The 25,371-nt window shown below is 44.3% G+C and overlaps 1 long non-coding RNA gene across 2 annotated transcripts; it reads right to left on the bottom strand.

Annotated features, from left to right (window-relative positions):
* Window positions 1–1,089: 1,089 nt before the first annotated feature.
* LOC144334851 (uncharacterized) lies at window positions 1,090–9,802 on the bottom strand. Of its 2 annotated transcripts, XR_013405093.1 has the most exons (4): window positions 9,570–9,802; window positions 4,252–4,387; window positions 3,197–3,390; window positions 1,090–1,724 (listed from the first exon to the last, which is right to left on the bottom strand). It is a non-coding gene; the product is annotated as an uncharacterized LOC144334851 (long non-coding RNA). The 2 variants fall into 2 exon arrangements; XR_013405092.1 differs by lacking the exon at window positions 3,197–3,390 and having other exon boundaries at window positions 9,570–9,791.
* Window positions 9,803–25,371: the final 15,569 nt, after the last annotated feature.

Below are 25,371 nucleotides of genomic sequence, written 5' to 3'. Positions count from 1 at the left end.
CCAGGCCCATTGCTGCACCGTATTTCCCTGCCCCCAAGTTGCTCTTGAGAATACTGGCCTGCCCATTCTGGCATGCCATTGTTAGTCCCATCCTAAGTTCCTTTCAGCGACTTCTGCTTTTATTGGTCTTTTTGTTCTGATTCTCTCATGCTCAGTCATTGTTCCCCAAAGCAGAACAGCTATGTCTGGGGCTCTGGGTCCAGGGGAGGTCCTTGCACTGAGAGAACACCAGGACAAGATCAGCCCTTCCTATAGACACTTAGGTTCTCCTGCTGAGCCTCTCTGCTCATGGTATGGACACCTTATTACTCTAAGATGACTTCATTTGAGGAATCAAGTTTGTTCCACTTTGCTACCAGGTCTTGGCTGAGGCCATCCTGCCCACTCCAACAGGTCTTCCCTACCTTAAATACTGGGAAGCAGGCCCTGGATTCTTTTTAGGATTCTTTTTTTTTTGGACAGTCTCGCTTTGTCACCCAGATTGGAGGGCAGTGGTGCAATCTTGACTCACTGCAGCCCCCACCTCCTGGGTTTAAGCGATTTTTCTGCTTGAGCCTCCCAAGTAGTCGGGATTACAGGCACCTGCCACCATGACTAGCTTGGACCTGGATTCTTTATGCAAATTGATCCATCTCCTTCTGGAAGACTGGATCTGTTTTGGCAATAGGTATCTCAAGGAGTGCCGTCTTTGTTCAAAGTCAAAAAGGCACAATACATTTTGTTGTAACTTCCGTCTCTGTGAAATTTGCATACTGAAAGTTCATTTCCCTGAACAAAGAAGGTATATCCCAAAGTAATTACTCATCTCTAGTCCCAAATAGGAAAGAAAAATGTTGACATAATTGAGCCCCCCTATTCTGTTACATCGATTTTGGGGACACTGACTCTAGGTCAACTCTGTTACTTAACAGATGGGGAAACTGAGGTGCAGAGGGTTGAGGGAACTTGTCTAAAGACAAAGAGCTAGGATGTGGCAGATCCAGTGTGGAATCAGGTTGGCCCAACTCCTAATCCAGAACTCTTTCCACTGTTCCCTCAAACTTAAGACTTCCTGATTATGGCCACAGGTCATAAATAAGAATCATCACATTCAATCAACCAGTATTTTATTTGACTGTGATTTTCTTTGAGGACACAAATATATGTAAGATATAGATTCTGCCCTTAAAGCCCTTATTATTTGTAGAAGGCAGTAAGATATACATAAAAAGTTGTGCTAAATTGTAGAAAATGCCACGTGACCCCTATAGGAAGCGGAGATTGTTGGAACAACTTGGCATCTTGGTAGCTCAACATCACTTTTGTTAGGGAGCAGGCATTTGAGCTGACTCTTGGAAGGATTTGGACAGAGAGAGACAGAGGAGATTGAGAAAGGGCGAAAAAAAAGAGCACTTCTAAGTAGGGGCATCTGGGGAATTGAGAGGGAAAAAATGGGGTGCGTAGGAATTGGGAAAAGGCCTTTTAAGCAATGGAGTTAGCATAAGCTCAGGGTTAGAGGTGTGAAGTGCTTAGCATGTTTTGGGAAAGGTTGCTGGTTATCCATCATGTCCAAGGGGAGCTAGAACAATGAGGGAGGATGACTCCTTCACCACATAACTGGGTGATCAGTGGAAGCATGCTGACGAGAGAGCTGTCCAGAATGACTGGGTTTTGATAGCTTCACATCTCAGCTCTATCTTCTGGATTCATCTCTGGGCCATATCTCTCAGGCATCGTTTAGGGTACTGTGAATAGATCAAAGTTTCTGCTTTTGGCTCCATCTTTACTGAATTTACAACTCAATCCAAGCTCTGTCTCCATAATACCAAATATCTTAATACAATGTGACAAAGATACAGCATTGTTTGGGTCGTATCAGGAAGAACATCTGGATATTTGAAAACATCTGGACAGTTTGCCAAAGAAAAGTAAAACAATACTTTGTATCTCAGAGTTTTGTATTATGGGACACAGACAATGTCTGAGTCACCAGTATGTCTTTTAGAATTTGGGAAATGCATTCCTTTGAAAAGAGAAGAAAATTGTCACCAATAGCCCCACTTCTGTTTCTTGTTCACTTTCATCTTTCCTATTTGTTGCAGATATGACGAGCAATTGCACTTGAAATGTTACAGAACTAGATGGTTCACCTCTAATTGCTATTTCTCTAGGCAGAATAAAAATAGGCCATCCCTTCTGTTTATTTAAAATTTAGTTTATTCATAAACCTGATATATATTTATTAATCCCCTTCCTAGTTTGAGGCCCCGTGTGTAACTTGAGGACAGAGATGACCAAGACACATGCCCTACTTTGCAGGAGATCGCTGTCTCATAACCAGGTCATTTTTTTTTTTTTTTTTTTTTTTTTTTTTTTTGAGATGGAGTCTCACTCTGCCGCCCAGGTTGGAGTGCAGGGATGTGATTTTGGCTTACTGCAGCCTCTCTGTCCTGGGTTCAAGCAGTCCTCCTGCCTCAGTCTCCTGAGTAGCTGAGTTTACGGGCATGAGCCACCATGCCTGGCTATTTTGTGTGTGTGTGTGTATTTTTAGTAGAGACGGGGTTTCACTGTGTTGGCCAGGCTGGTCTTGAGCTCCTGACCTCCTGTGGTCTGCCTGCCTCAGCCTCCCAAAGTGCTGGGATTATAGGCATGAGCCACTGCACCTGGCCATCAGGTCATCTTAACCTGATTTAATGATGATTTCATTCGTTATTGTTGTTAAAATATTCTATTACATGAATATACTGCAATTTATTTGTTCTTTGATTGATAGACAGTTGGTTGCTTCTGGTTTGGAGCTCTTATGAACAGAGGTGATGTGAACATTCTAGAACATGGACTTGTAAAAATTCTGTTTAGAGTAGCTTTAAAAATAATCGCTGGTTTTGTTTTATTTTACCTTTTTGAGTTAAAACATACATTAAGTGCACTAATCTCACTGCTGTTGAATTTTTACATATGAATACACTCACATTCCTACCACCAGATCAAGATATAGAACACTCCCAATGCCCTCAAAGGCTCTCTTATGCCCCCTCCCAGTAAACACTCCACTCCCCATAACCCCTGTTTGGACTTTTGGACTTCAGTCACTGCAGACTAAGTGTCCTGTTCTTAAACTTCCTGTAAATATGATTATATACAAATGGCTTCTTTTGGCTTATTTTGGCCCCCTCCCACCCCACCCCCCCCCCAAAAAAAATATGCAGCTATGCACCTGAAATAGGCAATTTCTGGCAGGGCCTTTTTTTTTTTTTTTTTTTAACTTCCACTCCTCTGGTGAACAGATACAGTTATCGAATCCACCTCTGTGAATGCTTATTATGGATGAAATGACTTGGAAGCCAACAAAGGTTGAAGAGAAGGCCAGCTGGACCACCTCCCGGGACACCAATCCATGGGCCAAATTTCCTGGGAATGAATTGGAAAGATGGAGGTCATTTATTTAGAAATCCGGGTGCAACAATTTACTTAATTGGCAAAATGTAAATCGGTCCCTTTCTCACCCAAGACAAAATGTCTTTGAGTGGAAGTTAAAAAAAATAAATAAATAAAAAAACCCTGCTAGCAATTGCCTATTTCAGCTGCATAGCTGTATATATATATTTTTGACATGCTCAGGCAAAAGCAGTCAGCGGAGACTCTGGAATCAAAGAGTATGTTGATGTGGTGGTCTTTATGTTAGTGATTCATTTCATTATCTCAATTTAAGCCCTTTAATAGTTCTCTCAGTTAGTTTGCTTCAGAAAATCACAAAAGACAACTGCAGGTAGTTTCAGAACCACAGAAAAATAGGAAATGTCTTTCGTTTTTAGAGACCGGGTTTTGCTCTGTCACCCAGGCTAGAGTGCAGTGGGACAATCAGAGCTCACTGCAGCCTTCAACTTCTGGGCTCAAGCAGTCCTCTCCCTGAGGCCTCGCAATGTGCTGGGACTGCAAGTGAGGGCCACCTTTCCTGGTCCTCCCCCTTTTTTTTTTTTTTTTTTTCTTTTTTCTTTTTTTAATGAACATTGAATCTCCTTTGGTCTTGGGAGTGAATTATCAGGAGACTCTTTTACTGAATGTAATCTGTATTAAGAGAAAATAATTGGTTTTATCATTCCCCCTTTAAAAATGTTGAACATTGGCTGGGTATGGTGGCTCACACCTGTAATCCCAGCAGTTTGGGAAACCGAGGCAGGAGGGGTGCTTAAGCTCAGCAGTTCAACACCATCCGGGGCAACATTGCAAGACCTTGATTCTACTAAAAATAATAATAATAAAAAACCTTACCTGGGTGTGGTGGCGTGCACCTGTGGTCCCATCTACTTGGGAGGCTGAGGTGGAAGGATTGCTTGGGAGGTTGAGGCTGCAATGAGCTCTGATGGTGCCCCCACACTCTACCTCGTGTGGCAGAGTGAGAATGTGTCTTTAAAAAGTTGAAAGAGTATTTAAAGAAAATTGTTTGGTGTCACAAATTATAATCCTGCCAGTCCTCACCCCCTACCCCATGAAGATGAATTTAATCCTAACGGATTTTTCAATGAGGTGAGAAGACATGGAAGAGAAAGCAAGCTTGTTCATTTCCGATTAGAGGGGCAGCTGTGATTGTCAAAAGGGCTGATCAAGTTTGGGAAAGCGGCTGCAGAGGGGTGCTTGTTTACCTTGCCTGCATTTTGGAATTGTATGAGCAGTCCCTAAGGCCCCTGATGGCTTGTAGACTGGGTATGGGGCTGTGTACAAGCTCCCCATTTGACTACAGAAGACAGCCAGGTGGAAGGTTGCTGCTTAGGAAATGGTCCAGCAGCTAAGAGAGCTATTTTTCCCGAAAAGGATTCCAGGGCCCAGGTTCTCAAAGTCTGTTCCCCAGATCAATAGCATCAACATCACTTGGGAACTTGTTAGAAATGCATACTCCCGGGTTCCACCCCAGACCTGCTTATCAGAAATACTAGGGATAGGGAGGCCCAGCAATCTGCATTTAATCGGCCCTCCAGGTGCTCCTGACGCACTAAAGTTTGATAATGACTGATGTAAGGAAAGACGGCTTTTATCGTGTCTGGAATTAGTGGGTTCTCGGTCTGGCTGACTTCGAGAATGAAGCCGCCGACCCGGCAGTGAGTGTTATAGTTCTTAAAGATGGCTTGTCCCGAGTCTGCTCCTTCAGATGTTCAGATGTGTTCAGAGTTTCTTCCTTCTGGTGGGTTAGTACTCTTGCTCACCTCAGAAATGAAGCTGTAGACCTTTGCTGTGATTCTTACAGCTCATATAAGCAGCATGAACCAAAACAGTGAACAACCACATTTGTTGCAAAAAGCAAAAGAACAAAGCTTCCACACTGCGGAAGAGTACCAGAGCCGGCTGCCACCACTGACTTCCACAGCCTGTGTTTATTCCCTTATCTGACCCCACCCACATCCTGCTGATTGGTCCATTTTACACAGAGCTGATTGGTCTATTTTACAGAGAACTGAATGGTTCATTTTACAGAGAACTGATTGGTTCATTTTAGAGAACTGATTGGTCCATTTTGACAGAGTGCTGATTGGTGCATTTATAATCCCTGAGCTAGACACAGAGTGCTGATTGGTGCGTTTACAATCCTTCAGCTAGACACAGACTGTTAGAAAAATTCTCCAAGTCCCCACTGGGTTAGCTAGATACAGAGTACGGAATGGTGTATTTACAAACCTTGAGCTAGACACAGGGTACTGATTGGTGTATTTACAATCCCTTAGCTAGACATAAAGGTTCTCCAAGTCCCTACTAGACTCAGGAGCCCAGCCAGCTTCACCTAGTGGATTGCGCACCAGGGCTGCAGGCGGAGCTGCCCGCCAGTCCAATGCCCTCTGCCGCACTTATCAGCCCTTGGGTGGTTGATGGGACTGGGCGTCGTGGCGCAGGGGGTGGTGCTTGTTGGGGAGGCTCGGGCCACAGGAGCCCACGGCTGGAACAGGGGAGGCTGGGGCATGGCGGGTTACATGCCCCAGCACTGCCCCGCAGGGAGGCAGCTGAGGCCCGGTGAGAATGCGAGGGCAGTGCTAGCGGGCCGGCACTGCTGGGGGACCCGGCACACCCTCTGCAGCTGCTGGCCTGGGTGCCAAGCCCCTCACTACCTGCGGCTGGCGGTGCCGGCCTGCCGGCCACTCCAAGTACTGGCCGGCTGAACCCACGCCCACCTGGAACTCACGCTGGCCCACAAGCGAGGTGCGCAGCCCTGGTTCCCACCCGCGCCTCTCCCGCCACCTCCCGGCAAGGAGAGGGAGCGGGCTCCGACCTCTGCCAGCCCAGGGAGGGGCTCCCACAGTGCTGTGGCGGGCTGAAGGTCTCCTCAGGCACCGCCAGAGTGGATGCCGAGGCCGAGGAGGCACCTAGAGGGAGGGCTGCTAGCATGTTGTCATCTCTCATTATGAGAAGCTGGGGAGGAAAGCAATGTAATGGTGACTCAAGGGAGTGAGGCAGGCTCCCATCGGGTTGCAGAGACAGCAACCTGGAAGGACTTTCCCTAAGGAACAGACAACAAATATAAGGGGAGTACTCGAGGGGAATGAAAGCAAGATCTAGAAAGGTCAGACTTCAGCACAGTATGATGCCAACTGGTCCTCTTCCTCACCTAGGAACCTGCCATTGCCTCTTGGCTACATTTAGGGCACTTAGAGCAGTTTTCTCAGCTAAGTGGCTGATGGTGAATGTGACACACTTTGTGCAGGGGCTGCTGTGGTGGTCTGAGAAATGGGGCCTGATTTCCCCTTGCAGTAGAAAGAGGAGATTCCTGTCCCTATTCTGCAGTTGTTCCACTCCAGTGCAGCGAGGAGGACCTCTTTGATTTCTGTCTTGCTTTCACTTCTGCTTTCCCCTCTGACTCACACACAACACGGTGACTCTGGGGACAGATGTCCCTTTCCTTGGAAGAGTCAGAGATTTAGAATTAATGACTTTATGGAAGGCATAGTGAAGGTGAACTCGGCAGCAGGGAAGTTGTTTGGCTTACTTGATATGGTACCATTTAACAAATATTTCTAGCGTACCTACTCTGCATCAGAACTTGGGCCAGTTACACCAGGAAAACAGAGAGAGGGCACACAGATATGGCCCTTAGGAAGCTTATGGTCAGGTGAAAGGTATTTGCTGGTGGAGGAGAAAAATCATAGATCAATGTCTTCTGCCTGAAAGGTGCTATCATTAGAGCAATCTTTTAGGTTTATACGTAGACTAGGACATGTTTGATAGCAAAAGTGTGAGCTACTAACAGTTATACCAAGAAAACAGGTATCAAGTGAGATTCTCTGGGAAGACTCAACTGGAAGCATGGCCATCATAGCCATGCTGTGCTGAGCCTGCAGTGTTGGCTGGTTGTGGTTTAGCTCACAACCTAGGACTAAACCCCACTTTGTGTGTTGCCCCTCTCAGGCTCCCTTGTATGTATCACACTTCACCCCATACCAGCTTTTAGAATTAGCAGCCGTAGTTAGAGGGAGGCAGCATGTCCCGCCCCATACAGAGTACCATGCCACTCCTGTGAGGACCCAGCTGTGGTTCTGACCCTCAGGTGTAATGCCCAGGCTTCTTTCTTGGCCACCATCCCAGCTCTGCTTCATATTCTGAGTGTGCAACACTGGGCATGTTACAAAACTTCTTGGATCCTCATCTCTTGCATCCATTAAATGGTACTCCTATTTTATAGAAATTTGTTGGATCTGGAGGGTCCATTAATGCCGGTTTTCGATAGACATGTTTTCTCCTCTTAAGGTCAAAGTTAAATGTCTGCATTTTTATTATACTGTGCCTTTTGTGAAGATGTCCTACTGAATTTGGACGTGAATTTCCCCCACTTAATGCCTACATGCAATGATGTGTGAGCATCACTAAAACTGACCTAAAATTATTTCTCTGGTTCCAACATTTTTTGAGTACTACGTTCCAGGCAGTGAACTAGGTGCTCTAGCACTTTCAAGCTCTTTTATCTTTTTAGATTTTAATTAATTAATGAATTAATTTATGTATTTTTGAGACAGATCTCACTCTGTCACCCAGGCAGGAGTGCAGTGCCGCCATCTCAGGTCACTACAACCTCTGCCTCCTGGGTTCAAGTGATTCTGGGGCCTCAGCCTCCCTAGTAGCTGGGATTACAGGCATGTGCCACCACGCCTGGCTAATTTTTGTATTTTCAGTAAAGATGAGGTTTCTGCATGTTAGCCAGGCTGGTCCTGAACTTCTGGCCTCAAGTGATCTGCCCACCTCAGCCTCCCAAAGTGCTGGGATTACAGGCATGAACCACTGCACCCAGGCCTTCTTTTATCCATTAAAAAAAATTACATTGTGTCTATTTAACATTTTTTATCTTAAGCCTCACAATGACCTTGTGATGTAAATGATATTAGGCCCATTTTACAGATGAGGTAAAACAACTTCCCCAAGATACACACTGCAGACAGCAAGGCTGGGTCTTCTGACTCCCCATCAGGCACCTGATACAAGGCTTCACAGCTACAAAATCAAGAGAAAAGGGCCAGGTGTGGTGGCTCACGACTGTAATCCCAGCACTGTGGGAGGCTGAGAAGGGCAGATCACAAGGTCAGCAGATCGAGACCATCCTGGCTAACACAGTGGAACCCCGTCTCTACTAAAAATACAAAAAAATTAGCCGAGTGTGGTGGTGGGTGCCTGTAGTCCCAGCTACTGGGGAAGCTGAGGCAGGAGAATGGCGTGAACTCGGGAGGTGGAGCTTGCATGCAGTGAGCTGAGATTGCACTACTGCACTGCAGCCTGGGTGACAGAGCTAGACTCTGTCTAAAAAAAAAAAAAAAAAAAAAAAAAAAAAAAAAAAAATCAAGAGACAAGAATAGAAAGATCATAATTTTGAAAGGACTTACTTAAGTATGTTACAAAATTCTTTATCAAGTTGACATGCTAGAGAGAATCACTTGTCTTAATAAAAGCACCATGCCGTGGACGAAAAAAATATAAAATAGCAAAGTCTAATAATCTCTTAGCATTGGTATCACCTGGCTGCTTGTTAGAACTGGAGAACCTCAGGCCCTGTTTTGCACCTACTGAATCAGAATCCGCATTTTAACAAAACCCCTAGATCTTTAAAAATATCTGTTAAAGTTTGAAAAGCACTCTGATTTTCATAGGCACGGGAGAGACCCTTCTAAGAGATCTGAGAAAGAGACAGGACAAGGGAACTGATTTAATTAGCAGTGTTAGAGAGACTAACCAATCCTGGCCGAATAAAAGAAACATCTGGGAATTTTTTTTTTTTTTTTAAATGCCTTTCCCCCAGTCAAGCCCCACCCCACACCAATTCCATTAGATTCTCTGGGACTGGGGCCCGGGTTGGTATTGTAAAAATTCCCCAGGTGATTCCAGTGTGCAGCCGTTGGTAAGGAGTATTGACCCATTTGGTTCTAGGCATTTTTCACATGATCGCATTTAATACTAAAAAAATCAACTTATTTTGCTCATTTTGCATACAAGACAACTAAGGTTGCAAGCAGACCAGCAGTGAGTAAATTGTAGAGCTGAAATTCTAGCCCAGATCTCTCTGACCCCAAGTCCTGAGTCCTGACTGACTGAGGGAAATAAGTTGCCTCTGGCTGGCTACTTACCCAGGGCTCTTCCGAACCCCTCCAAATTCTCCCACGTCTCCACTTAGTTGCGTGTTTCATTCTTCAAGGCCAATTTTCTCAGTAAAGCGGTTTCCCATCACCTGAATCCAAATTGATGTCTTTCTGCCACACTCCTGCCATGTTCAGTCATGGATAGCTGGTGACCTCTTAGTGGCTCTGAGTTAAAGTGTATGAAAATGTCCCGCCCAGCCCAGGGCGCCACCAGGTCCTTTCTGTGCTCAGAGCAGATAAGCACCACAGACAAGCACCCTGCCAATCAATTGCTGATTATCTCATCTCATGCAGTCCACTCCTGACTTTGCTCATTTCCAAACATCAGAAACATTTCCTGGAGGCAACTTCCCATTCCCTAACCAGCAAGGGTCTGTTGCATGACTGTTGCTCCACAGATCCCATTTTTGAAAAGAGTTTGACCACCAGACAAATAATATTTAGTGAATAATGGTTGATTTTACGTTAAAAATCAATCACATCACTCAGAGTTTTTTTCATGTGAGAGATAACCAGGGCCTCCAGGCTGATTTGATATACTTTATACCTCTTAGCCTGGACTTCTGGCATGTTCTTCATTTCTGAACGTCCTTCCTCCTTATTGCCCTGTCTTCTCCTAGCCACTTCACACTTCAGCTCCAATTAATGCCAGTTCCTCTGGGAATTGATCCCAAATTCCTAAGCTATGTTGATGCAACTCCTTTGTGTCTCTATTAGTCTGTTCTCACACCGCTAATAAAGACATAAGTAAGACTAGGTAATTTATAAAGGAAAGAGGTTTAATGGAATCACAGTTCCACATGGCTGGGGAGGCCTCACAATCATGGTGGAAGACAAAGGAGGAACAAAGACACATCTTACATGGCAGCAGGCAAGAGTGTGTGCAGGGGAACTGCCCTTTGTAAAACCATCAGATCTCATGAGACTTATTCACTATCATGAGAACAGCACTGGAAAGACCTGCCCCCATTATTCGATTACCTCCCACTGGGTCCCTCCCACTACCTGTGGGAATTATGAGAGCCACAATTCAAGATGAGATTTGGGTGGGGACACAGCCAAACCATATCAGTGTCCCACAGCAGCAAAGTCCCTCTGTTCATTAATGATCATTTTTCATATCTTAATTATCTGTTAGTAAATGAAGTAACACTTGTTTAGCACCTAATACTTGCTTGGCCCATTATAAGGGTTCAATAAACTTTAACTGCAATTATTTTTTATCTATATCGTCTGCCCTTCCTCACCTCCAGCAAGCATTTTTTGAGTGCCGACTATCTTCTAGACACTGAAATAGAAGCATACCCAGGCTCTTTTATCTTAAGCCCTACTATAATCTTGTAGGTCCTGCTAGGCCTATTTTACAGGTGAGGCCAAACAGATTCTTCAAGCTACATAGCTTAGAAACAGCAAGACTGTTTCTTTCCCGGGATGAGAAGCAAGCAACTTGAGGCAACGACTTAGCTCATGATCACAGAGAGCAAGCCTGGACTCATGGAAAAATCTGGGGATTCAGGCCCAGCATTAGGGTTAGGCTATAAGGCCATTATGCAAGTACAGAGTTAGATCTTGTCTTTGTTTAAAATTTTGGTATTTTCTTCATCGACTTTTTTTGCTTTAATTTTTATTATTTTTTAAATTGTTTAAAATTTATTTTATTTTTATTATTATTACTTTTTGAGATGGAGTCTCATTCTGTTGCCAGGCTGGAGTGCAGTGGCGCAATCTCAGCTCACTGCAACCTCCGCCTCTTGTGTTCAAGCGTCTCCTGCCTCAGCCTCCTGAGTAGCTGGGACTACAGGTGTGCACCACCATGCCCAACTAATTTTTGTATTTTCAGTAGAGACGGGGTTTCACCATGTTGGCCAGGATGGTCTCGATCTCTTGACCTCTTGATCTTCCTACCTTGGCCTCCCAAAGTGTTGGGATTACAGGCATGAGCCACCATGCCTGGAAATTTTTATTTTTAAAAGCACTGCATTACAAGGTTATTTTATCTTGATTACCGAGTTTTGGCACTCCTTTAAATTTTGTGCCTGAATCCAGTGTCTCGGCCTCGTTACCGTAGTCCTGGCCCTGTGAGGACATCTATACAAGGCAGGATTTGACTTGATATGCAACATAGTCACTCACTGCCTGCTCCCCCAGCTCAGTGTAGATTTGTATTAATAAACCTCACGGTCACGTCTTAGGCCTTTCTGTTTCCCAGTAATTTGTTCAGGCTTCCCCTGCTCTGTGAAACCCTGATCAGTACCCAGCCCTTTCCTTCTGCCCAGGGCCTGGTCAGCAGGGCTATTTAGCACCAAAAGTGTGTTGAGTAATGCTCTCCAATGTCCTCCAAGGCAAAGACTTTGGCTTTCTTTTTTTCTTTCTTTCTTTTTTTTTTTTTTTTTTTTTTTTGCCCATGCAGCCTTTTGGAGGATAAATGAACACATTCCTTTGGACTTGGTAAAATGCTGATGAAAACTTCTGGACCTCATATCACCTTGGCACAATCCTTCCTGGCCTATTGCCTTCAATTGCCTACTACCCTCATGCCAGCTGGGATCTGGAATGTCAATGCATGTCGTAAATGGCCTGCGTTTAGCACTTATTATTGTGAGAAACCCAAAGAATGGACTTAGAGACACAAAGAACAGCAAAAGTGAGACTTTTAATAAGGGTCTTGCAAGATCAGGTGTCTGGTAGACAGGCACACACAGGGCAGCTACAGAAGATAATTTATCTTTTAGCATGCAAGTCCCTCCCACAGTTCCTTATTGGTTGAGTACTATGGGGTTACAATTTTCCTGGACATTGCCTAAGTTTCATTATACCCCTTGTAAGGTTAGACCCCTTCCCCTTTCCCACTTAAGTTTTGAATTCCCAATAACAAAACTTTTTTTCCTTTTATGGACTGACCCCTCCTCTACATTCCGTTTGCTTATTGTGACCTCCTGGGTGCATGAGCCATTCGGTTTGTCACATTCGCAGGCTGGCTGCCAGTACTTAGATTTATCATGCCTTGAAAATGGACCATTTAAAATATTTTCTCACATTATGTACCAGGCACCACCTAAGATCTTTACATATATAGTTGTACCTTGGTATCCATGGGGGATTGGCTCTAGGATCCCCCCCAAGGATACCAAAATTTGTGGATGCTCAAATCCCTGATATAAGATGGTGTAGTATTTGCATACAACCTATGCACATCCTCCAGGATACTGTAAATCATCTCTAGATTACTTATAATACCTACTGCAATGTAAGTGCCATGTAAAAACTTGTTATTCTTTTGTTTTTTTATGTTGTATTTTTTTATTTACTTTTTTTCAAATATTTTTGATCTGCAGTTGGTTCAATCCAGGGATACAGAACCTATGGATACTGACAGTCAACTGTATTTACCCAGTTAATCCTCATAACAAACTTATGAGATGGCTATTACTGTTAATCCCATTTCATAGATGAGAAAACTTGGGCACAGAAAGAAAAGTAATCCTTTCAGACTCACATAGTTAATAAGTGGAGTAGCTGAGATTTGAACCCAGGCAGCCTGGCTCTGGATCCCACTTTCTGTCTACTACTGTCTCTTCCTGCTGCTGGTAGATGAGTCCTTAAACCATTGAGGAAAGCCTGGGAAGTTGCTTTATTTTACTGTAGCTTGGGGTGGGTTTATATGAAATGAACTATGCTGAGGATGGAACTGTAAACTCCTCTGTTATAGGCTGAATGGTGGCCCCCTAATATTTATATGTTGAAGCCCTCACCCCCAGTTTCTCAGAATATGACTTTATTTGGAGACAGAGTCTTTAAAGAGGTAATTAAGTTAAAATAAGGCCATTAGGGTGGGTTCGAATTCAATATGATTGGTGTACTTACAAGAAGAGAGAATTTGGACACAGACAGGTACAGAGGGAAGACCGTGTGAAGACACAGGAAGAAGATGGTTATCTTAGTCCTTTTGGGCTGCTATAACAAAATACTGTAGACTGGTATTTACAACAGAAATGTATTTCTCACATTTCTGGAGGCTGGGAAGTCCAAGATCAAGGCATCAGCAGATTCAGTGTCTTGTGAGGGCCCACTTTCTAGTTCACAGACAGCACCTTCTTGCTGTGGCTTCATGTAGTAGAAAATATGAGAAATCTCTCTGGAGCCTCTTTTACAAGGGCACTAATCCCATTCATGAGGGCTCCACCCTCATAACCTGATCGCTTTCCAAAGTCTCCACTTCCAAATGCTATCACCTTGAAAAGTAGGATTTCAACATATGAATTGGGGGTGGGGGAGGTATACAAATAAAAACCATAGCAACAGCTATCTACAAGCCACAGAGAGAGGTCTCAGAATGAAGCAACCTTGCCGACGCCTTGATCTCAGACTTGTAGCCTCCAGAGCTGTGAGAAAATAATTCCCATTGTTTAAGCCATCCAGTCTGTTATACTTTGTTATGGCAGCGCTAGAAAACTAACATAATCTCCATAGCATAGATCCAAGTGAGATACAGAAATGCTTGGAAAACACACTTGGGCTGAAGCTTGCTGGCACATTGCTTGCTCCTTCAGCCTCTCATTAGAGCGGCAGCCAATGCCCCTCTGAGACTCGAAGGAGCAAGAGAGCAGTCGTCTGTGGTCACAGTTTTCTTTTCTGATATCCCTGGAATGCATATTCTCTGCCCACTTTCTACCCCATCAACCTTGTCAGGCCCCCATTACCTTTGCCTGGATTACTGTGCCATTGGTCAGCCTGCCCTTCCTCCTCCCGTGCACTTCATTCAAAGCTTTCAGTTCAATTTTCTGAAAACATAGCTCTAATCATGGAAGTCATGCTCCTACTCTAAAACCTTTCTTGGCTCTCCATTTCTTTTATCTTCTTTTTTTATTTTTGTGACGGAGTCTCTCTGTTACCCAGGCTGAAGTGCGGCAGTGCAATCTCAGCTCACTGCAAACTCTGCCTCCTGGGTTCAAGTGATCCTCCTGCCTCAGCTTCCTGAGTAGCTGGGACTAGGCACGTGCCACCACGTCTGGCTGATGCTTGTATTTTTTAAGTGGGAGTTCACTATGAACTCCCAGGTTGATTCACTATGCCCAGCTGGTCTTGAACTCCTAGCCTCAAGTGATCCCCCCCACCTTGGCCTCCCAAAGTGCTGGAATGATAGGCATAAGCAAGCATGCCAGATCCTTATTCCCATTTTATTGATGAAGAAGCTAAGCCTCAGAGAGATGAAATGATTTGCCCACCTGCTTATAGATGATTTTTCTGAATTCCTGTGTGCTGGCTACTCAGGCTTTAAGGGATGAGGGTTCCCATCCTAGTGTGGTTAACAATTGACTGACGCAGGATTAGACATAGAGGATCTCTAGTTCTACGTGTCTTTCCTTTCTTAAGTCACCATGCCACTTCCCTTCCAGAAAGCACTCCAGAGGTCTGCAAATGTGGAAGGGGTTTAGGGTGGAGCACACGATAAATAACTACAGTGGACCCTCGAACAACATGGGTTTAAACTGCATGGGTCCACTTACATGTGGGTTTTCTTCTACCTCTGCCACCTCTAAGACAGCAATATCAACCCCTTCTCTTCCCCAACCTACTTAATATAAAGACATTGAGAATAAATACCTTTATGATGATCCACTTCCGCTTAAGAAATAAATGCATTTTCTCTTCTTTGTAATTCTTTTTTTTTTTTTTTTTTGAAACTGAGTATCGTTCTGTCACTCAGGCTGGAGTGCAGTGGCACAATCTTGGTTCACTGCAACCTCTGCCTCCTGGGTTCAGACTAGCGCGTCTGGCTAATTTTTGTATTTTTAGTATTTTTAGTGGAGATGGGGTTTCACCATGTTGGCCAGGCTGGTCTCGAGCTCCTGTCCTCAAGTGATCCACTTTAGACTTCCAAAGTGCTAGGATTACAGGAGTGAACCACCAGGCGCAGCCTCCTCTTTATGATACTTAATAACATTTTCTTTTCTCTAGCTTACTTTAGAATTAAAAATGTGATATATAATAATATGACATACAAAATACATATTAATTTACTGATTATGTTACCAAAAAGGCTTCTGGTCAAAAGTAGGCTATTAGCAGTTAAGTTTTTAGAGACTCAAAAATTATATGGGAATTTTCAACTGTGTGGGGATTCGGTGCCCATAGCCTCTGTGTTGTTCAAGGGTCAATGTAAAGAACTTAGGAGCCATGAGACATGATGTGGTGAGGTCTGAGAAAAGGAAGAGATAACAGCCAGGGATGCAAAGGCCTCATGGAGGAGATGGAATTTGAGCTGTGCTTGGGAAATCAATAGGATTCAAACATGCAAAGGGAGAGAAGGGCATTCTAGGAAGAGGGAACAGAGTGAGCAAAGGTATAGGGACAGGGAAGCAGTACGAACATGAGAGTAAATGCAGGTGGTTGCCTTTGGACCCCAGAGAGGGGTATGGAAAGAGATGGAGTGTCAGGTCCCACTGAGTGCTGGATGTGTAGCAGATCAAAGCAAACTGAGGAATTAGGTTTTGCTCTTTACGAAATTGAGAGCCAGCTGGGAGCGGTGGCTCACGCCTGTAATCCCAGCACTTTGGGAGGCCGAGGCTTGTGGATCATAAGGTCAGGAGTTCAAGACCAGCCTGGCCAATATGGTGAAACCCTGTCTCTACTAAAAATACAAAAATTAGCCAAACGTGGTGGCACGTGCCTGTAGTCCCAGCTACTTGGGAAGCTGAGGCAGAAGAATCACTTGAATCTGGGAGGCAGAGGTCGCAGTGAGCCAAAATCGCGCTACTGCACTCCAGACTGGGCGACAAAGCGAGACTCTGTCTCAAAAAAGATAAATAAATTTTAAAAAATAAAATGAGATGGAGACAAAACAGTGACAAGAACACAAGCATATAGGATAATATTGATGAAAAGTATTTTGCAAAGAAGAAATTCTTTATAAATTTTATTTGAGTTTTCTACTAGAGACTAGTGATGTCTCCATCAACTAAATCACTCATTTCCTGTAAAACCCATGATGCTCCACTGCATTTTCTAATTTAGCCAATATAGTAGTCCCCTTTTATCCATAGTTTTGCTTTCTGCAATTTTGGCTACCTGCAGTCTGAAAATATTAAATGGAAAATTCCAGAGATAGGCAATTAATAAGTTTTAAATGGTATACTGTTCAGAGTAGTGTGATGAAATTTCATGCCATTCTGCTCTGTCCTTCCTGGGACACAAATCATCCTTTTGTCTAGCATATTCATGCTACGGACACTACCCTGCTCTCAGCCACTTAGGAGCTGTATTTGTTATCAGATCACCTGTTGAGGCATCATAGTGCTTCGGTTCATGCAAACCTTATTTTATTTAATAATGTCCCCAAAGGGCAAGAGCAGTGGTGTTGGCAATTTGGATATGGCAAAGAGAAACTGTAAAGAGCTTCCTTTAAGCAAAATGATGAAAGTTCTCAATAGAGAAAGAAAAAAATTGTATGCTGAGGTTGCTAAGATCTATGGTAAAAACAAGACTTCTATCTGTAAAATTGTGAAGAAGGAAAAAGAAATGTGTGCACAGTGTATACAGGGTTTCAGTCATCCACTGGGGGTCTTGGAACATATCTTCTGAGGATTATGGGGGAGTACTGTAATAAGTGCATGATGTGTTTCAGCCTCTCTGCTAGGTGTGGTCCCTCATTTAATCCTCCCAATGGACTTAGAAAGGAGGTGGTACAGATACTATTCCCATGTTACAGAAAACCAGGGCTTCTGACATGCCTGATCTAGGTCCCAGCCTCTCCCACACAGCTTCAGGAAGTCACTGGGACCCAGGGAGAATTGAACTGGGCTGGAAGAGAAGAATTAGGAAACTCAGCCTCGATGGGTTACATTGGAGCAATGCCTCTAACTGGGTAGTCAGATTGATTTCCAAGATGTATTAGGACTGTGATTTCCCCAGCTGGGCTGGACATAATCTTGCATCTCAGTCTTCATGGGCCTGGCTGGTGACTGTGAGGATTTAGAATTTCTGGGCCCGAGCTGGCAGTGGTCTCCCAGAGTCAGGAGTGGGGTAGCACTGATGAGTCGATAATTAGGACACTTCTTTCAGCTGGAGATGAAGTCCAGAGCCTCAGTCCAGCCATTAGCCTGCCAAGCCTAATAGAGCCAGATTGATGGATACTGCGAGGAGGGAATTGGGAACATTCTTGTGCACACTATATCACACTCAATAACTGCCCATGCACAATGTACGACTCTTATATGCCATAACAAAATCCATTTTGAAACAGCTCTGGGTGTGTCAGCCAGCTGCAAAGCATCTAAAGTATCCCTGACATTTGGGCTTTGGTGGAGCTTGGGAGAATGCAGCGACTGGAGAGCAAATGCGCGTGCACGCACACAAGCCAAGAGAACTCTATGGTAAGGAAAACAGATGCTAGCACCACAGCCCACTGTACATCTTATACCGTATTTTTGCAAACACACTAATCCTTCTTGTTAGACAAGAACAGAACCCCCCAAAATGCTTTCCATATGTCCCATTGTCTTCCTGGCCCTTTAATTCTATCTCAAAACCCCCCAACTTAGCAACCTTCATATTCATGCTAAACATATTACATCAGTTCTAACATTGATATGTTTAATATGAATACAATTAAAGTTGCTTCAACATAATCCTGTTAAGATAAACAGCATTGCTATTATTATAAACATTCCTGCAAGGCCTCTTGTAAAATATTATCAATACTAATAGAAATTTCCCCCACTCCACATACTTGGACTAAACAATGCCACTGCCTCCCTACTAGTAACAAATATGTCCAATGATTTAAACATGGGTGCATCCAATGTAAACACCATTATAGCTAATGTAAAACAGTTACCCAGCCCAGCAAATCCTCCACCAGAAAGTTGCCGAAGAAAAAGAACAGTTTCCTCGGCAAGAATGCATCACAGCCTGCTGGTGACATTTGCAGTAGATTACTTAAGCCCATAAAGAAATGAAAATTGCAGGCCCAGCTTGAGCCAGAAATGATGAAATTGGAGAGCACAGGCTAAGTACAGTGTGGCACAGACTGGCTGCTGCCCAGGGTCTGCAAGCCCTGTGTGGGTTGGAGTGCACCTTTGTTGAGTCTGTGCATGCATGGCCTCTGACACGTCATGTCCTTTCGGTATTGCATTCAGTTCAGTGTTGCATTCGGAGGGTTGGGTTCGGTACATCGCCTCCACACGGGTAGGCATGAACCTGAAGACTGACCTTTTCACAGCTGGAGCACTCACCAAAGCTGTGTGAGTGTGAACACGTGGGTGGATTTCTCCCTATAATGACCTTGCCTGGTGACATGGTTTGGCTGTGTCCCCATCCAAATCTCATCTTAAATTGTAGCTCCCATAATCCCCACTTGTCAAGGGAGGGACCCGGTGGGAGGTAATTGAATCATGGGGGTGGGTTTTCCCATACTGTTCTCGTGATAGTGAATAAGTCTCATGAGATCTGATGTTTTTATAAAGGGCAGTTCCTCTGCACGTGCTATCTTGCCTGCCGCCATGTCAGACATGCCTTTGCTCTTCCTTTGCCTTCTGCCATGATTGTGAGGCCTCCCCAGCCGTGTGGAACTGAGAGTTCATTAGACCTCTTTTTCTTTATCGATTACCCAGTATTTCTTCATAGCAATATGAAAATGAACTAATACCCCTGGGCAGCGTGGCAAAGAACAATGCTAAGGATTCTGCTTCATATTGTGGAGATCTTTCTTCTTCAGACTACAGAGAAGGGCAGGGTTTTAGGGAGGACACCTACTAGACACTTCTCCAGAGTCAAAGCAGGATTATATTTTATCCGTCTGATGCTTATCTCACCTGGTGCCTCTAAAATCACCACACAACAAGCCTCGGCCATGTTCACATCACGCTCTTGTTTCATTCTTGCCTGTCTCTCCCTTTCTACCCACGTCCATGATTTATTGGCTCCTCACCTGTTGTTTACATCTCTTATTTCTAGAAACTTCTTGGATGTGGCTCCAATGATTCTATTCTTACTCATTTTTTAAAAATAAATCATTCAACCCCACTCCTGCAAAATACCCAAATTCATCAAGCTCTGGCTTCAGGGGCCTCTGAAAGGTGATCCCAGTAAGAAGCATTTGAAAACTTTTCACCCTCTCTCACTCAGTTGCAGACAGCCTCAATGTGACACTGTGAATCACTGGTCCTGACTTCTCATTGCCCCTCAAGGGATCTCCCCAGAAAATTTCCAGAGGGCAGTCTTACCCTTTGGGGCTAAGCTCTGTGACATCTATGACATTGTCCCCAGAATTATAAGTTTCTGTTCTGATACAGAGAAAGGAAAAGAACATTTTCTAATTATTTCTACTTAAAATATTTTAATCTAAATTAACCACCTCTGCCTTAAATAATTTTTGTGGAAAATGTAAGTAATGTTTTCCATTGACGACAGAACTTGTCTACAATCAAACAATTCTCATTTTCTTGGTGTGACTATGAGAACAAGAATCGGTATGTGTCCTTCAAAAATGTCACTCCCAGACCTGGCTTAGTGGCTCACACCTGTAATCTAAGCACTTTGGGAGGCTGAGGCAGGCAGATCACTTGAGAACAGGAGTTCGAGACCAGCCTGGCCAACATGGCAAAACCCCGTCTCTACTGAAAATAGAAAAATTAGCCAGACATGGTGCTGCACACCTGTAATCCCAGCTACTCAGGAGGCTGAGGCAGGAGAATTGCTTGAACCTGGGGGGCAGAGGTTGTGGTGAGCTGAGATTGTGCCATTGCACACCCAGCCTGGGTGACAGAGAGAGACTCTGTCTAAAAATAAAAATAAATAAATAAATAAATATCACTCCCGCACATGTACCCTGGAACTTTAAAAATAAAAATAAAAAAATACACACTGGGAAGTTCATCTGGCACTTAGAATTCAGTGATGTTCAGGGTTCCAGTTTGGGTACTATTAATATTTAGGGCCAGATACTTTGCTGTAGGGGACTATACTATACAATGTATGAGATTTATTTATTTTTGAGACAAAGTTTCACTCCATTGTCCAGGCTGGAGTGCAGTGGCACTGTCTCGGCTCACTGCAACCTCTGCCTCCTGGGCTCAAGCAATTCTCCTGCCTCAGCCTCCTGAGTAGCTGGGACTACAGGCACACACCACCATGCCCAGCTAATTTTTGTATTTTTTGTAGAGACAGGGTTTCACCATGTTGCCCAGGCTGGTCTTAAACTCCTGAGCTCAAGCGATCCACCTGCCTCTGCCTCTCAAAGTGCTGGGATTACAGATGTGAGCCCCTGCACCCGGCCTACTACGTATGTTATTTAGCTTAATTCCTGGCCTCTACCTATTAAATGTCAGTAGCACCTGCAATCCACCCTCCAACCCTGACGTTATGAAAATCATAGATATCTGCCAACATGGTCAAATGTCCCCCGAGGAAGCAAAATCTTACCTCTTCTCCACTGCTGAGAACCACTGAGCAATTTGGATGCATCAAAGCATCTGGTAAATGAGTGAAAACAAATTGAGACATAAATTCTTTCTACCTTGTTTACTGCCTGTGTGGTCTTATTAGGAAAGAAACTTAGTTTAGCTGAGCCTCAGTTTCCTTATCTGTACAGTGGGATTGATAATATCTATGTAACGGGTTGCGGGAAACCACCCAGGTTTTCTGTATGTAAATTCATGATGTCAAATTTATGGCAGCTGTATTCTTGCTGGGCCCCCTCATTAGGCACCTCCTCCTTGAATGAGCCTATGGCAGCCCAGAGCATAAACAGGGCGTTCTTATTTCCCCAGAGTCTGGAAAGATGGGGAGTTGGAATTCCATTCCAGCTAAACATCATGTTTTTAATGCTGGGCAACTCTTTCCTAATAAAATCCAAAACCACGTAAACACCAGTATAGTTTTCAATTTGTAGTCAGATTAGACGCCAGGAGCGTTTGGTTCAATTTTATTTTATTTTTTAAGTGATATCTTTACAGTGGATTTGAAAGCGAGCTGTCTCTCTGGAGAAGTGTAAGTTTTGGAAAGCAAGTTTCCCTGGAATGTTTCAGCTTTAATCAGGGTAGATGGAAGAAAAAAATAAAAAGGTGGTTAAGCCACATGATAGAATGTCTGGACCTGGATTCATCAGCTCATTTAAGAAGCTCTCTATGGAGCAAAATATGCACAGAAAGGAGGCTTTGTGTCATTCTAAAAGCTATTTTATGTTCTTGGAAAGGCAGGTGTGTGTTAATATTTATACTCTTTGAGTGTTCTGTTCTAAGCATCACATACTGCAAATGTATCTCCAAAGTCACTCCAGGAAAAAAAAAAGTCATTTTATTGAGGAAAGGGGCATAGTTCCCCAACTCCCACATCCTCATATCTGTGAAGCTCAGAATTGGCATCATTCTATCGCTGTTGTTACCAATAGCAAAGAGCTCTTACTTCACATCCACTGAGCATTCCCATTGAACACTGGGGACCCAGGGATAAACGGTGAAGTTTCCTGCCCCTGGGGTCCACAGCCTGGCAGGAGGGTGGGAGAACAGAGTCTCTGGAGAGCCTGAGCCTGTTCTTTCTCTTTTCTGTGACAAGGAATTAAGCCTCAAGAGGTGGCTTGGGGTGAAATTGTTCTTTTCCCCCCAAAGTTCTGGGAAGAGCTGAACTCTGAGCTCCACTGGAGTGGAGGGATCAAGGCACAGAGGTTCCTGTCACAGGGCCAAACCCGAGGCCAAACTGTGTGTGTGTGTGTGTGTGTGTGTGTGTGTGTGTGTGTGTGTGTGTGACAGTACATTTTTAGATGATGGAGAATCTGAAAAGTGAGTGCAGGGAGAGCTAATGGGGGTGCCTGGCTCTGAGCCATTGTCACTGCCCAGGGAAAGGGGCTGGCTACAGGGCAGCCTGAGGGGAACAGGCCATGTCCTATCCCAGGCTGGGCTCATGAGAAGTGATGAGACAGCCAGTAGGGCCTTGGCTTCCTCTGTGAGCTCTCCTTCCCACCGTTGTCAAGCATGCCCGTGATCACTCCACAGACATCTCTTGGGCACTATTGTGTTTAGACTCAAGGATCTCCCCCAACAGCCCCTATGCCCAGCCATCTTCTCTCATTTTGACTAATGTTATCCAGGCCTTCAGTGTCTCTAATTCCAATGGCTATCATCATGCAGATAACTCCCTTATCTTTCTATCCAGCCAAGACCTTTTTGTGGAGCAGCAAGCTGATAGATCCACCAGCCTCCTGGGAATCTCTTCTTGGAAGCCCCTTGGGTACCTTCATCTGCTGCCCCCACTGGGAAGCCTCCCCTGAATCCAGCAGACATTGGCTCCTTCCACTTCCCATCATACTGGGCACCACCCTTATAGCATTGAACAGGTAGTCCTGTGGTTGGTCTGTGCCCATCTCCACAGTGCCATGTCAAGGCTTGGTGAAGTAGGTGCTCAGTGAATTCTTCTAGGGCCAAGTGTCTTCATCAATTAGGGCTCTGAGAAGAGCAGGGCCACGAAGAGGGCATCTCAAACTTGCAAATGAACACATGTCAGAGTGTGATTTTAGCAAATTTGTAAACTTGAAGTTGTCACATGGGAACTCTGACAACCTCCAGCTGCTTTTCTGTGACAAGGAGACAAGTGAAAATGTGACCTGCATCCCCTCCTTCTTCCCCACTCTTTCCAAATACCACTATGGGTGCACAGAGCCATGGTAGAGGGCTTGCCAAGGGGCGGTGGGCCAAGGGAAGGGCAGGGCCTCACTGATTACACATCCATTATGGCTTAACCACCTCTGCACTTTCCTGCAGGACTTAATACAAATCAGAGAGACCAAGGCGGTGGGCAAGCATCCTTGCGGTTTGGAAGGCATAGCATCTTCTGCTATGGTGACAGAGAAAGGATGTTAAAGCAACAAGGATGGGATCATAAGGTGAAAACAGCCCGGGGGCAGTGACTCACACTTGTTGTTCCAGCTACTCAGGAGGCTGAGGCTGGAGGATACTTGAGCCCTGGAGTTTGAGGTTACAGTGAACTAAGATCGCAACAATGCATCCCAGCCTGGGTGACAGATTATAAAGTGAAAACAGATGTTCGCAACCCAAGAGGAGTAGTCTGCCCATGCCTCACAGCAGGAAAGGGAAGGTGGATTGATTCACTGAGATTCCCAGGGGAACAGGCAGGGAGATAGACAGCAAGTAGCAGCAATGTACCGGCAATACCTGCTTACTGTGTGGGACCCATTTGTGGAACATACTAGCAGGACAAAAGAAGAGATCTTATAAACCAGGCCTTGGCAGAACATCCAGAGAGATTACTTGGAGATACTTAGTAGTTCTACTTGAACTTAACTCCAACCAAGAAGGATGGGGATCAGCTCTTACAAAGCAGAATTGTGTAAAGAGGTTGCTCTCCTGGGTTTGTTTTTCCTCAGCACCATCCCCTGTATGTAATAGCAAGTAGGGCAAAACCTATTTGTAACAATCTTAGGTGTGGAGGTGGAGAAGAGGCTCTAACTACACCTGGGAAGACAGAAGCAAGGTTGTCATTAGGAAGGTTGGATTCACACTGTGGAATGAAAGCTAAATACGTTTGTCTAGAACAAACAGACCTATATAGCACTTGCTACGTGCCAAGAACTCTCCCAGGTGCTTTACAGATATTAACTTACTTAATCTTCAGAACATCTCTATGAGATATGAATATTATGTCCTCATTTTGTAGATGAGGAAACTGAGGCACAGAGCATTTGAGCTTATGTAACTCATGAGTGGCAGAGGTGGCCTCTGAACCCAGGAAATCTGCCCCAGAATCTATGCAGGTAGTCACTGCATTGCGCTGCTTCTTGCACGTGATAGACATGTATGCATCATTTTTAAACTGAGGTTTAAATACTGTTTTCCAAATTCTTCCTCAGTAAGGGATTGATAAAAAGTCTTAACCAGGTAAGCCTAGATGTTTAGAATTTATACAGGTTGCATGCAGGTTTTCCTTCTTTGTTGTACAAAACTGGTTGGCCCTCCTCTGTGAGCCTCATCATTCTTACTATATTGTGTGTACACTGCCTTTGTGTTAGGATCTTTATTATTAACTGTAGAAAATTGGCAGCTTTGCTAATGCATTTGCTCACAATTCACTCCAAATACTAGAACGGTTAGAAATAGCATTTTCCTGAGTCCATTCAGACTTCTTAAAGAAAGACCATAACTATGTGGCCTGTAAACAACAGAAATTTATTTCTGATAGTTCTGGAGGCTGGGCAGTCCAAGATCAAGACACCAACAGATTGGGTGTCTGGTGAGGACCCGTTTCCTTGTCATCTCCTCTCTGTGTCCTCATGTCCTCACACAGTGGAAAGGGTGAGGGATACATTGGAGTTTCTTTTATAATGGAACTCCTCACATTCATGAGGGCTCCATCCTCATCACGTAATCGCCTCCCAAAGGCCCCATCTCCTGATAACATCATATTAGGGATTAGATTTCAGAATATGAATTCAGAGAAGGAGGGGGTATATGCTTTCAGCCCATTTCAGTATTCCTAAAGTCTTTTTCTCTAAGTACTCAGAAAAATATCTATTGCATGCTATATCTAATCAAGAATGGCTCTTCTTTCTGTGTTTTCATAAACTTGGAACTCTGTGTTTTTCTCCAGTCATGGTATTCCTGTTATGTGGCTAACCACCTCTGTCTTACATATGCTGTGAGTGTGGTGTGGGTGATGGGAACTGTTGCCTCTGTGCCGTCACCACCTCTGTGCATCTGCAGCCAAACATCTTTGGTGATCCTGGGGCCACAGGATACAGAAGAGGTGGATGCTTAGCCAAGGAGAGTAAGAATGGGTGGGT

Source organism: Macaca mulatta, chromosome 15 (assembly GCF_049350105.2).
Source record: "Macaca mulatta isolate MMU2019108-1 chromosome 15, T2T-MMU8v2.0, whole genome shotgun sequence".
Classification (NCBI taxonomy): domain Eukaryota; kingdom Metazoa; phylum Chordata; class Mammalia; order Primates; family Cercopithecidae; genus Macaca; species Macaca mulatta.
This window is presented reverse-complemented; position numbering and strand designations above follow the sequence as displayed.